The following is a 13,651-nucleotide window of genomic DNA, read 5'->3' on the forward strand; positions in this document are numbered from 1 at the left end:
ACTTAACCTTGGTGATCATTTTGAAATAGACGTGAATACCAAATCAGTATGTTGTACACCTGAAACTAATATGTCGTATGTCAATTATATATCAATAAAAAAAAAGAAGCTCAAACGTGTTAGGAACTAAAGTTACTAACATTTAACCCTAAGATAGCCTCTCCTCTTTTTAAAAAAATTAATTTTTAAGTAGACTTTACTATTTTTTGTTTAGAGCAGTTTTCGGTTCACAAGAAAATTGAGCAGCAGGTGCAGAGATTTCCATATATTCCCCGCCCCTCTCCTCTCTTTATACCTGTCAAGCTGGCAAAGATTTAGTAAATAGTAATATGGAGGGTGTAGGGAAATGGGGGTCTCAGACTAGCCAATGGGAGTGTAAATTGGTGCAATTTCTTGGAAGAGCAATATGACACTTTTGCATCAAAACCCTTAAAAATGTGCATACCCTTGGACTCAGCAGTTCAAGGTACTGGAATTTGTCCTAAGGAAGTTAGTCGTAAATTATTATTTGAGAGGCACTGGACTATAGCAGCTAAGAGGAGAGACTCTGATACTAAATTGCCTGGGTTCAAGTGCGTGCTTGAGACCAATTACTAACTATGAGACTGCTGACAGCTTATCTAATCTCTCTGATCCTCAGTTTCCCTATCTGTAAATGAGGGTCAAAGCGGTACCTCATGGAGTTCCTGTAAAGTGCACGATATGCTTAAAACACTCTGAATGGTGCTTGGTACGTAGGAAGTACTGTAAAAGTATCAGTCATCATTAATTACCAATCTTATTAATAAAACAACTATTATTACTGCTAAGACCTCCTCAATGCCCATAATTTGAGGCTTTGCTAAATAAATTATAGCGCAAAGGATAGCATGCTACAGAGCTACTATAAATTATGGTGAAGAATTCTTCATGACATGGAAAGACGATGACATACTATTACATGAGGAGAGCCAATTATAAAAACAGTCAAGGCAGGTGAAAATATATGCTTTTATATGAAAACAAAAACTGAAGGAAATATACTAAAATATTATCTCTGAGTATTCAGTTGATTGATTATTAGTCTTTGTAGTTTTCTGTATTTTCCTCATTTTTTTAAAATGCTACTTTTATGACCATTGGGGAGTAGGTACCTATTTAAAAAATTTCCTAACTACTGTTAAATTTCTTTTGTAATGAAAGTTAAATGTACATTCCCAAAATTAACTAGAAAAAATATATATTTTTAAAAGATTCCAATAAATATTTTATCAAATGTTTTCACTAAAGAAGGATGTATTTTGATTGTGGTAGACTGCAAAAGATGGTCATGAATTCATCTCATTGCTATATGTACATGATTTTGCAGCTTTTCCATCAAGAGGTAGAGGGTGTTTTTCCAGCCCTGGAATCTGGCCTTGGCCATGTGCCTGGCTTTGGCCAAAGGGACATTAGCAAATGTGACAAAACCAGAGACTTCAAAATCACTTGTCGATCAGCGATCAGCGTTTGCCCTCCCCTTCAGGCTGCCAAGTGAAGCAGCCTGGTGAGCTCACTGGGGAATGAGGCACCACGCGGGGAGAAGACCCGGTCCGGCAAGGGATCCCGTCCAAGCTGATCCAGCCCTCGTGTCGCTGGCCCTGCCCCGAAGAACAAGATGAGGAGAACCTTTCTTCAAGCCACTATGTTTTGGAAGTTCTTTTCCTCCCTGCAAAACCTTAACTGATGTTTTTTAAAAGTAGATATGAGGTGCAAATGGTAGGGAATTAATGAGGGCCAGGTCAACAAGATAGTCAATTCCATTTCCAGTTTTTCTCTCTGACCCAAGCCTTCATCTACATCAGTGTTGCCTCTCTGGCTACACAGTAGAATCGTCTGTAGAATTTTTAAAAAGTGCCAATGACTGTGCCCCGTCTCCCAGGTATTACGAACTAACTGGACGGGCGTGAGGCCCAGGCATGGGGATTTTTAAAATGCTCTACACAATCATAATGTGTGGCCAGGGCTGAGAACACCTGCTCTACACTGAGCATTTTACTGAGCCTCGCTTCAGAGGGATAATACTTTCTAGTTTCTAATACACCAAGTATTGTGCCTCAGTAAGGAGAGGTTTTAGTTTTTCATCAAATAAAGTAACTTTAAGTTTTAGAGATTTTAAAAGTACAGAAAAGTTCAAAGAAGAAACAGTAGTTTATTTCCAACTCCTCTAAATGAGCTAGTGTTAAGCATCTAGGCACCTTTACCTTGTGAATCTTTACTTTTTCCCTCTTAAAAATATTTTTCTATGATTTGTGAAAAATTGAACACTGGTTATTAGAATGGATTCAAATAATGCATAAAAATACAAAGAACAAAAAGGAAAGTTAGAAAAACATCCAAAACACTACAAACCTTACACCTACAAAGAACAATCGTTAAGAAAACATTAGTTCGTAAAGCATCTTTTTGTAGAAATGAATATTCCATGTCACCTTAAGACTCCAACATACCTATTAACTACTTAACTAACCTATACTGAATCCAGATTGCAAATAGCCTTTCACAAGTGGCCTTTAGCATTTAGAGATGTGGATTGGGTTTCCTTAAATGAGTTTCCCTTATGCACATTTCTACCACTTTTGTGTGTTTATCAGCTCAAACAACTGTTTCCTTAGGACTTCAGTTTTATTAGATTCCAGAAACGTGAGAAATTCTGTTATCTGCAGCACATGAAAACCAAGTAGTAAGCTGTCTGTGTGATCTACTTTTCTAGATTTGTTCACAGCTTGAGTCAAGTATTTGTATTTCAAGTGGCAATTCCTAGATTTTACCTTACTGTTTCAAATAAAAGTATTTACTGTACTGATTTCTCACTCTATTACACAGAAACGGATTTCCAGGCAGGGTCATTACTTACTGGAATCAATAGAACATAGCATGCCCTGTCCTGCTTTGTCTGCGTCTGGGTAAAGGTCCTTAATGACTCCATTAGACAAATTTCCATCTTGCCCGCACACAGTGCCTTCTTCACCTTCAAAACAAGGCACCAGGCTACATGCAGCTGGGTGTGAATCAGGAATTCATTTTCAAGTTGTCGAACATCCAACTCCATGTAAAAGCAGCTAAATAAAAATCACACTTGCTTAGGACTCTTGTCTAATTTTAATCCCTATTTACAACCCAAGTCAGGTCCAAAGGAGTTGAAGGTCAGTGGTAAATTCCATTTGTTGCTGCATGTACTGGGGTATATATAGGTTGCTAATTCTGGGAACTAAGTGCCTATCTATAGCAAGCCTAACCTTTTATACAGAACAGCAGAAGCAGTTCTTCTGTTTGCACTCTTCTGCAAATATGAGAAACATCTAACTGGAAAAAGAGAAGAAACGTGGGAGAAAGAGTCTTGCGATGTGCCGGGATATGTGGGTATCCCACCCCTACCCTTGACCACATGGAGTTTGCAGCAGTTTCTAGAAATCCAGAAGCCACAGGGTAGGCCTAGCATTTCTTCTTGAAACATCTATTTAACCTGAACATTTGGATGAAAAGCACTGGGCTACAATGAGAAGTTAGATAATGACACAAAAACAAGCAAAACTAATTTATGGGGTGGGGACAGTTGTCACTCTTGGAAGTAACTGGAAGGGAGCACAGGGGCTTCCCGGAGTACTAGTAGTAACACGGATTCTGGAGCGGGTTACTCAGGTATGGATCAGTTTGAAAATTCAGTGCTCTCTTCAGTTCTCATATGTGCAGTTTTCTGTATGTATGTTTCAATAAAACGTTTAAGAAAGTTAGTGGATAGGAGTGCGATATTTACATAAATTTGTAAAATAAAATGTGAGACTTCAAAGAAATGTTGGCCCTTTTAGTTCCTTGCCCTCCTCACTTTAGGGACCACAGAGCCAGTTTTGAGTATCTAGTTTGCAGATTTTGAGGGCTTCACTTTTAAGCACTTGAATAGTGGTGTTTTCAGTTGTGTAACAGTTATTTCAATATTTTAGAAAGTGAATTATGGACATCTTGAGACCAAAACCAATGACTAATACATTCAATCTTTAGAAAAAGATAAACCCTCAGCCATCTACAAATCTAGAGAGATCCTCTTCCGTGAGAGTTCTGATAGGGAATCATGTTGGGATCCTGTGACACGCTCATTACGATGCTCTCGCATGATCTGATGGATTGAAAGGACTCACGATGGGAAATTTTGTGAGTCTGTCACATGTGATTCTGGAATAAAAGTGGAACACGATTTTGGTTACTCTCATTCTTCCAATTAAGTTCATGATGTTCCTACTATTTATTCTGAATCACGGATACTGTCAAATCAAAGGTAACAAAAGATTCCAAATGTAAGCTTAATAACGATATAACTTAGATGCTGTATTTACTATTAGTTTCTTACCTCAATGAATAATATGACTAAAAATACCCCTACTTTCTTTTGTTTTTAATAATAAGAGGTCCAACGGATTCTATTATTTATGGAAAATAACAATAACAGAGGAAAAGAAAAGTGAGCCAAATGGAACCAATACTCAACAAATATTAAAGCTGCCAAAGGATCTATAGGAAACCATCACATACACCTTGGAACACACAAAATGAATTCATTAAAAGAAAGGCAAAGTAGGAAGCTGCTTTTCCAGAGTCCAAGGGCTATATATTCTATGAATCCATTTTTATGGCATTCTGGAAAAAGCAAAATCATAGGGGTGGAGAACAAGTCAGAATTTGCCAAGAGTTTGGACTGGGGGCAAGGCTGACCGGGGGGAATTTTTGGAGGTGATGGAATTGTGCTCGACTGTGGTGGCGGATGCATGACTCTATGCAACCGTCAAAACACATGGGTCTAGACATCAAAAAGAGTGAATTTTGCTGTATTTAAATTTAAAAGTAAGAAAGCTCCAAATTCAACAACAATGTGTAATAGAAGGGGTCTCCTTCATGGTAGATAAATTTGAAAATTCCATTTTCAAATGGATAAATTTCAAAATGGATAAATTTGAAAATTCCATTTTGTGCTATATCCATAGAATTTTTCATTTGTGAAATATGAATATACATTATGTTTTTAAATGATTTCTGAAAACCTGTTATAGAATCTTGTCATAACCCATCTTTCAGTATTATACAGTGTACATACCAAAATGCTGTAACTGCCCTTTTGCTCTAATATCTAGAGTATTTCAGAGAGAAATTGTGAGACGCACTAAACATATACAGACTATTGTATTATGACTTAGAAGTCTCATCTTTGTGAACCAGTTCAGCTGCTAAATCACGAGACCCAAACAAATCACTCCACCTTCCTGGGCTTGGGTTCTCTAATCTTAAATGATGAGAATATCTTTTCCAACTCCAGTGTGAAATTACCCATTCCACTTCACAAAATCATTCTGTTATTCTTGAAGTAGCCATTCCCAGTTTCTACTCCTTCCAGCGTCTTCTACTTAAAACAAACACCCATCACCACAACTACAATCAGTGGGCACCTTCTTCTGTGTGTCAGGAGTGGAACTGCAGGCTTTAGAGTTACTAGTTACAGAGTTACAGTATACTGATAGAGTTATTCGTTCATTTTTCGGAACACGAGCCTCCCATCCCCCCACCATCAGGAGATTAGTGTTATCATTCCTTGGTTGAGGAAACTAAGTCTGAAGAGTCCAAGGAATCCAAGATCACAGGCTAGAAGAAACCATGATTTGATCCCCCTACCCTCTGAGGCAGAGGGATCCACACTCTTCATTCTACCACAGTTCTCAATTCCTTGTGGACAACTGGAGGACTCTGAAGGTAAATGAGGCCGTGTCTACTTCATTTGGTACACTCTTTACTGCAGGTGTCCCTCTTCGGACACAATGGATGGAAACTGACAAGGAGACAGGCAAGTTGCCATTCACCGAGACACCCTGTTTCAACCCGGTTCAGGTGCCCCCTCATCCTGGTCGAAACAACGTTGTATTTTTTTTTCCCCCCACTGGGGCAGAGGGAGGAGATTCAGGTTATTTGGAAATGGCAAGTATCCTCAAAAGTCAAGATATCAACACTGATATAGGATCGCTGTTGACCACCTGTGTTTCCTAGCACTTAAGTACATGAGCTGGTGCAGTTACACACGCTGCACATGGGATGATCCATCTCACCAACCAATGTCATATTCTCAGTTACTCTGCTCCTCTCATGAGGGATGAGCCCTAGGAGTATTGGAAGCTGGGGGGAGGGGGGAATTCAAGCTGATTTTGTCTGAGTTCTAGAAAATCTTCCAGATTCTTTGTGGTAATCTCAGAAGTCTCTACATCTTGAGAGATGGCGTTTTTCTAGCCCTGTTGTCCCTTAATGAGAGTAATTAGGTGGAATAAAAACAACTAGCAATTATTGATATCTACAAGGTGCCATGCACCATTTGAGGCACTTGATACATATTAATACGCATAATTTGCTTACAATGATAGGTTCTATTATCATCCCCATTTTATAAATACAGAAACTGAGATTCAGAGCGGTTGCATAATTTGCCTCAAATGATATACACTAGGAAATTGCTCCACAGGGCTCTCTTCCCTCCCCTACAGGTAAAATACCATGTTCCATCTAGCTCAGCATTTATGGGCACACTCAGAAAATACTCTTTAGAAATAAGGGGAAATATGCTATATTAAAACAACCAGACAAATGGGGAAATTGTGTAAGTACTTAGTACCCAATTTCCTCATTTGGTCAGAATTTAGAGCACAAAAATCACCTCCATGCACTGCCTATGGCGACTGGCCTGAGTTCTCAGTCATGGCAACAGTGGCCGTTGGCATCCAGACAGGGACATAGTGACCTTGACAAGGAGAGAAATTCATTGCCCAGAGGCCATTGTTCCATTAAACCTATTGGTTACAGTGTATTATAAAAAGGCAAGTGGTGATATTAACATACCATCCGGTGGGGGAAGGGATGAAAATGGTAATAGAATTAACAATGGCTGAGCTGGGAGCTATATACCCTTATTGTCTTATAACTCTCACGACAATCTCATGAAGCTGGTATTGTCTCTATTTTACAGACGAGTAAACCAAAGCCCATGTAGGATAGGTTAATTGCTCAAGATGACACAACAGGTAAATGAAACCTAAGTCTGTCTGCCTCTAAAAATTTTGCTCCTTCCACTACGTGCTCTAGAGTTAAAGCAAAATAATGCAGGAACCTCTTCTGAAATCACCTGGCCCAATTTCCTCATTTCGCAGAGGAGGAAACTGAGGCCCAGAGAGTTTAAGTGCCATGCCCAAGGTCAAACATCTAGTTTAAAGACAGGGGCTAGAGCCTAGAAAATAACTTTGTAGTGTGCATAGCTAAGTCACTGCCCCTATTACGCGATCCAGTGGCTGGAGCATGCAGCTCCTATAAAAAGGAAAATAAGATATTGACACATGGCTCATAAAACTTACTGTCTATTTGTTTAGTATTCTACTGTTCTTAGCTATGCTGAGTAAAGCATTTAAAAACTCAGAGTCCATAAACTACTGTTCCAATCCTTGAGTGTCTTTTGAGGTCATCCAAAACTCATCCTCAGAGCCACGCAGAGATTCTTCTGGCCCTTCTACCGACATCTTTGAAAAGAAACATTAGCAGCCCATTGTCACCGCTGTGAGATGCATTCTTCTCCAGATACATATATTTTGGGGATGAAGTAGAATCAAAACTGCCCAATATACAATTCTTACTTTTTACTAACTTCTCAAACACCTTCCAAACTTTCTCTTATGTCCTAAAACCAAAATTAATTGAGGCTCAGGCTGGTTATGTCGTTTGTCCAGTGTGAGATGAGCTGGTAAGTGACAAGGCTGGGATGCCCAGGTCCACATTGTTCCCTCCACACCGCCCTGCAAGATCAGAGAAGCCTCATGCAAAGCTACAAAGCTTGACACCCGAGGAATCTCAGATTAAATTACATATGTGAAAAATTAACACGATGATTGAAACCAACAGAAGAGGCTCTACAATAACACGTAGTAATGGAAAATACATTAAGATTTGGCTGAAGGCAAAATATCTTCATGTCAATTCCAAAGCTAAACTCATAAATATTCATAGGGGACTCATAAAACAGTAAGACTGTCCATTTGTCCTTTGTATTTTTTTTTTAAATAGAGGAAGTGGAATATTCAGTAGCAAGAAGAGATGGAAAAAAGTACGTCTAAACACTGCACGTGGAACAGTCTATCCCACTGATCAATTTACTTCTCTTAGTGATGTACTTCTCCCATTTTCTCTAGAGGAAGATGAAGGCCAAGAGAATGGAAATCTTATCAAGCAGAATTCTAACGCTTGCTTCTAATGCTTAAAGAGCTTGTGCTTGTAGGTTCAGCTTTGTCCATTAAAAAAAAAAGGAAGAAAACTCACTCCAGCTGACGTAATATATCTTAAAAGTTTAAGTGGGATAAAAAGATGTTCACTCTTCAACAAATCATGATTGTAAGATATGTAGAAAGCATTAGTCTGGAAGATTGGAATTCTGCATTTGCTTTGAAAAAAAGAAGCTATTCATTTCTAAAAATTAGAGTCAACTCGATGATTTGACACTACTTTTGTTTTGTTGCTTTGTTTTGTGTAGTACGTTGATAGTTGTTGAAACTGGCTGACGGGCACAAATGGGTTATCATAATATTCTCAGTACTGTTGTGCTTGTAAATTTCATAACAGAGTTTAAAAATTATCCCTGCTGGGGGGGTGACATTTGTTTTAACACTGAGGAAGTTGAGCACCCGAAATGGGAAGGATGTGGCTGGACAGCAAAACCCAGTATAGAATGATTGTGAAAAGGCTCTCTCCTTTCTTTCAGGTCTTGGCTATGTTAATTTCCTTTTCCAAGAAATTATATGATGTTCTGAAAAGACAGCTTAAGTCCTTTCTGTTGTAACAGAAAGATAGGGCTTAGGAAAATAAGACAACCTATTAATTCCAATTCCTGTTCTTTTCACGTGATGTGATCTCAAAAATAGAGTCCTGAAGACACTACTGACACCTTTTCCATTATTAAGGAAACGGTCTTCTAGTGGATTATACATACTTCATAGTATTATTGTGAAGACTAAGTGAAGCTTTTTATTAGTTTCAAAAATTACACCAATAACATTAAGGGAAATCAAAATTATAAAGAATAAGTACCCAATCAAACATGTTAAACTGCTTAAATTTTCCCATATTTCCTCCTGTTCCTTTTTGAGTATATCTACATCTAGTTTTACGTGGTTGTGGAGCCACAGTGTAGCTGTCCTTTTGTAGTGAAAAGAGAGTTAAGTTGATTTTACTTAACACCTCGAGGATCTCATTAGTTTAGGAATTCTAGACCACATTTAGGTTTTCTTAATACACATTCATATTACTAAGTGGATAAACACTTAACCTCTCACTAATTTACACCAAATTTTTCATTTAATTCTCAAAACAACTTTACTAAGTAGCCATATTTATTGTGACTGTACAGATGAGGAGTTAGAGGTTCGGACCACCCAAGGTCACAAGGCTAACAAGGACAAAGCTAAAATTTACCATCAGGTGTGTCTCAATCCAAAACCCAGGACATTTCCTCAACAGGAGTTCTTCCCAAACATCAGTCATTTGCACATCGCTTTGACAATATCCATGATATGCAATCAACACCATAAAGCTTTCCTTACACACGCTCACTCTCGTTTTTACTGGTTGCTGCCTTTCTTCTCAGTCAGGGAGAGTCTCTGATGCAAATGGACAGAATCAACATTGGATGCAAATCTATAAATGTGCCAGTCTCTGTAAAAGATCGTCTATGTCAGCGCTCTCAAAGTGTGCTTCCTAGATGAGAAGCATCAACATCACCTGGGAACTTGTTAGAAATACAAATTCTGGGGTTTGCTCCAGATCCGCAGAAAACCAGAAACTCTGAGGTCAGGGCCCAGCAATCTGTTTGAACAAGCCCTACAGTGGGTTCTGAGGCATGCTCTGTCTGAGAACCAGAGCACTATATACATTATCTTATTTAATACTCATAACTTCTCTGGGAACTAAGTACTACTTATTATTCCCATCATCACAGATGGGTAAACTGAGGCTCAGCAAAGACTAAGGACAGTATCACATAGTTGGCAAATAATGAGAGCCAGGACTTCAATTATGTTTGTCTAGCTCCAAAGCCCTTTTCATAGTATCGTGTGAACTCAAAGGCAGATGGAAGGAGATGCTGTTATAGCGGTTCAGAGAAACAGAGTAGAGATATTTACATTAAAGAGAGAATTTAGACATTGATTATATATCTATCATGGCTTTGATATACAATTAACATCTTATTTTAGTGTTTAAAGAGTTGTTGAAATGCAATACTATGTTTTTGTTAAAAAGAAAAAAAAGCCAATTGCTACTTCCAGAAAAGATTAGTCTTATATAATTAGTAAAGAATGATGGGAGGTTGAATGAAAAGTTGGACAAATGATCTTGTTAGCTCTATACGAATCCTTTCTGCTAGAGTTAAATTCACCTTAAGTTCAGCTTAGCGGATGTTTACCAATTGTAATAGTATTCATACTTAATTAAACATTCATATATATTTTAATCCAATTTTTCTTGTCTTGCATAATATTGTTCTAGAGATTAGGAATTAAAAGCTAAGTGAGAGCAGTGTTTCCAGATTATTTCCTTCACAGGGTGGGGGTGCAAAACATGTTTGGGCACGGTGAAGAAGAGGATCCCAATATTACAGCACAGCCACTGCCTGGAGGTTCCCTAAATGGTCCTTCAAATGCCTATAGCTTCAGCATAGGTTAACGACGTAAATACCCTGGCACCTGTCTAAGGTTCTCTACCAGGAGCTCAGCATTTTATGACGGAGCCTCATCAGTCAAGGTACTCAGGAGCCAGGATAAATTGTAGATTATACATCTTCCCCAAATTACTGGCTTGAGAAGAGCCTAGAGCCCTTTACCAACAGGGAAAAACAAGCCATACAGGCTCAAATCACTAATACACTAGTTTGAAAATCATATCCAAATTTACTATGTGTATTTAATGTTATCTGGCTGTACAAAAATGATATCATTTTCAAACTCTGTTAAATGGATAAGAACCCATGGAATATCTGTTTCATATAATTTCTCCTTCAACCAGAATTTATCTCTGTATTGAGAAAATAAGTGCCATGTGGATTGTCATCTGGCCACAAAAAAATAGCTTTATTGTAGACCTGAATGTTCTAATGATGTTCACTGAGACTGGATTCTACCAGTCCATCAATGTTTATAATTCTCCATCATCAGTACAATTGTCATGATTGAAAGCACCCTTTGTGATTCTAGAAACTGAATTCTAAATTTGGGCTGATGTACAAAGAACACAATGCATACTTTGAAAAACACTGGGACTGATCCAGCCACTCCCAGATTTAAGGTCCTGGTAACCTTTCTGTAGAGAACACATACCTTCTAAATAGCTCAGTGTTTACATTTGCTGAGAGCTACACCTGGAGAAATGTTTCAGATTTCTTTCTATTGTTGACTTTTCTTAACCTTTCATTTCCTTATACTCCTGTGTTCTTCTAAGCCAGTAGCTAAAGAGCAGTCTAGATCAAATTAAGACAGAAGCAACCCACTGCATGGCCAGGAATGAGATTAACAGCAGGGCTGGATGGGGGCCAAACTGTGAGAGAAACTCAGGCCAGTGCAAGGAAGGTGGAAACTAATTGGAGGCGTCCACATGAGGTGCCTGTGCTTTCTCTCGGCATCAGATGCAGCTGCATGATGGGCCCAGGTGGCTACCTGGGAACCAGATATTCTAAAGAAGGACTCTGCTCTGTTAACATTCCAACTGGAACTCTGGAGCTTGCTAATTCTACAAGGTCTTTCTCATATCTTTATCTTTATCTTTACTGATACCATTTGTTGGCCTAGCTATTGTGGAATTATACCTCCAAGCGGTATCTTACCCACTGTTTTTCTAATCCTTACTATCAAAAATTGACCCCACCCTAGCTGCCCCAGGCACAGGACACTTTTATACATCCTTCCAATCTCATACCTATCCACTCCCTCCCCAGACCCAACCCATAACCATCCAACACTCTACATATCCTCAAATCAGGCATAGTGATAGGTGGTAGTGTAGGGTAGTGATGGGGAAGACATTTCTTACCCTTACAGAACCCAAACACTGAGCAGGTAGACCAGAGGAGACATTCACTTAGCAGGTAATTACAATTCAATGCCATGGCACTGAGTATAGAAAAACCCAGAGTGGGAGTACCAATCATCTGGAGGGGGGTTATCAGGGTTGGCTTCTGGAGGAGGTGACATCCAAGGTGGGTTATAAAGGATGACTAGGAGTTAGTCAGAGATGGCAGGAAGGGTATCCCAGGGAGGACATCATAAAAAGCCACCAAAAACAATTAGATGAAAACTGCAGGAGTGTGTAGGGCAGAGTAGTTGCTGGAACATAAAGAAGAGGCATCAACACAAAACAAATGAGGATGGATATGGGTGGGGGAGGGGAGGAGTCAGGTCAGGGAGGTCATGCCACAGGAAGAACTTCAACCTGACTCTCAAGATCATGAGAAGCCACTGTGAAGCTTTGAGCAGGGGAACCACAGGTGCTCCCTAGCCCATCCGAGTGATCTGGACGTTCTCCATCCTTGGACTCTGGGAAGCAAAGGTCCCTGTGCCTTTGTCCCACAAAATTCCTTGAACCTAGATTTAAAGATGCTTCAAAATAAGAAGTTGAGCTTTTAAATTAAAATTAGCTCCCTAAATGTCTGCATATGATATATTTCTTGTAGTATTTTGTTTCTCATGTACAGACAATAGGGTGCCTAAAATGAGAACCATTTCTCTTTTTCTGTGTATTTGTGGTGAACTTTTAAGAAAACATGTACTGTTTTCCACATATTTCTTGAGTTTTATTGTCTATAAACTTCATAAAGTATCTCTGGAAAGATACACAAGGAAGCAATAATACCAGCAGCTGATGGAGTGCAAAATTTAAAAATTTTGAAACCTGTGAATGTATTTCCTGTTTTTTTTAAAAAAGTTAACTTTTTAAAAAATGTCTTTAAAATAGGGGCAGATATTCAGGGAAAAAAAAAAAACAACTTTTTTTTTCCGAGGGGTTGGGGTGGGGGAAAATTAGCCCAATATATTAAATTAGCCCAATATACTAGAGTCACTAAAGTTAATCCTCAACCATTCAAATCTTGGCGCTTAAATGCCGTGAAGTCATGTCTGTCTTCTTGCAGAGGTACCCTCAGTCACAGTATAGCGCTTGTGTAAAGAGCATGGAGAGCTAAATAAATATTTGTTGATTGCTGAAAATATAAGTGTCAAAATGTTATGTTTTGAAGATTTTTCTATTCTGTGTGAAGACTAAGTCCTCAAGACACTTCGTTTTCCTGTATCATCCTTACAGTGATGAGGTTGAGGCTCAGCGTGCTTGCTTCTTGCCCCCGGGCCTCTGTGAGAACGCTAACTGAAGAACTCTTCCCATTCCACTGGCTCGGAGAAGGAAGAGCCAGACGAAAGCCTACCCCAGGTGAGGACAGAGGGAGCTGGCACAGAAGCCAGTGTGGAGTGTGGGGGGCAGTGCCAGCAAGGGCACCTTCCCATGACTCCAGCTAGCACAGTGGCCCTGCTAAGCCTCAGCACACACACACACACACACACACACACACACACACACACACACACAC

At 39.2% G+C, this 13,651-nt stretch overlaps 1 protein-coding gene and 2 long non-coding RNA genes across 11 annotated transcripts in view; 2 read left to right on the forward strand and 1 right to left on the reverse strand.

The window, feature by feature from the left end:
- LOC124226825 (uncharacterized) overlaps window positions 1–2,854 on the forward strand; it is a 45,262-nt gene extending 42,408 nt beyond the window's left edge. The window contains exon 4 of the long non-coding RNA XR_006885365.1: window positions 1,349–2,854. This is a non-coding gene — a long non-coding RNA (uncharacterized LOC124226825). The remainder of the gene's footprint in view (window positions 1–1,348) is intronic.
- The window catches only part of GCNT2 (glucosaminyl (N-acetyl) transferase 2 (I blood group)), an 85,379-nt gene that overhangs the window by 18,118 nt on the left and 53,610 nt on the right, over window positions 1–13,651 (reverse strand). The window lies entirely within an intron of this gene.
- LOC124226828 (uncharacterized) overlaps window positions 5,553–13,651 on the forward strand; it is a 10,372-nt gene continuing 2,273 nt past the window's right edge. Inside the window, exons 1-2 of the long non-coding RNA XR_006885368.1 lie at window positions 5,553–5,754; window positions 13,372–13,494. This is a non-coding gene — a long non-coding RNA (uncharacterized LOC124226828). The remainder of the gene's footprint in view (window positions 5,755–13,371; window positions 13,495–13,651) is intronic.

This window comes from Equus quagga, chromosome 15 (genome assembly GCF_021613505.1).
Source record: "Equus quagga isolate Etosha38 chromosome 15, UCLA_HA_Equagga_1.0, whole genome shotgun sequence".
NCBI lineage: Eukaryota > Metazoa > Chordata > Mammalia > Perissodactyla > Equidae > Equus > Equus quagga.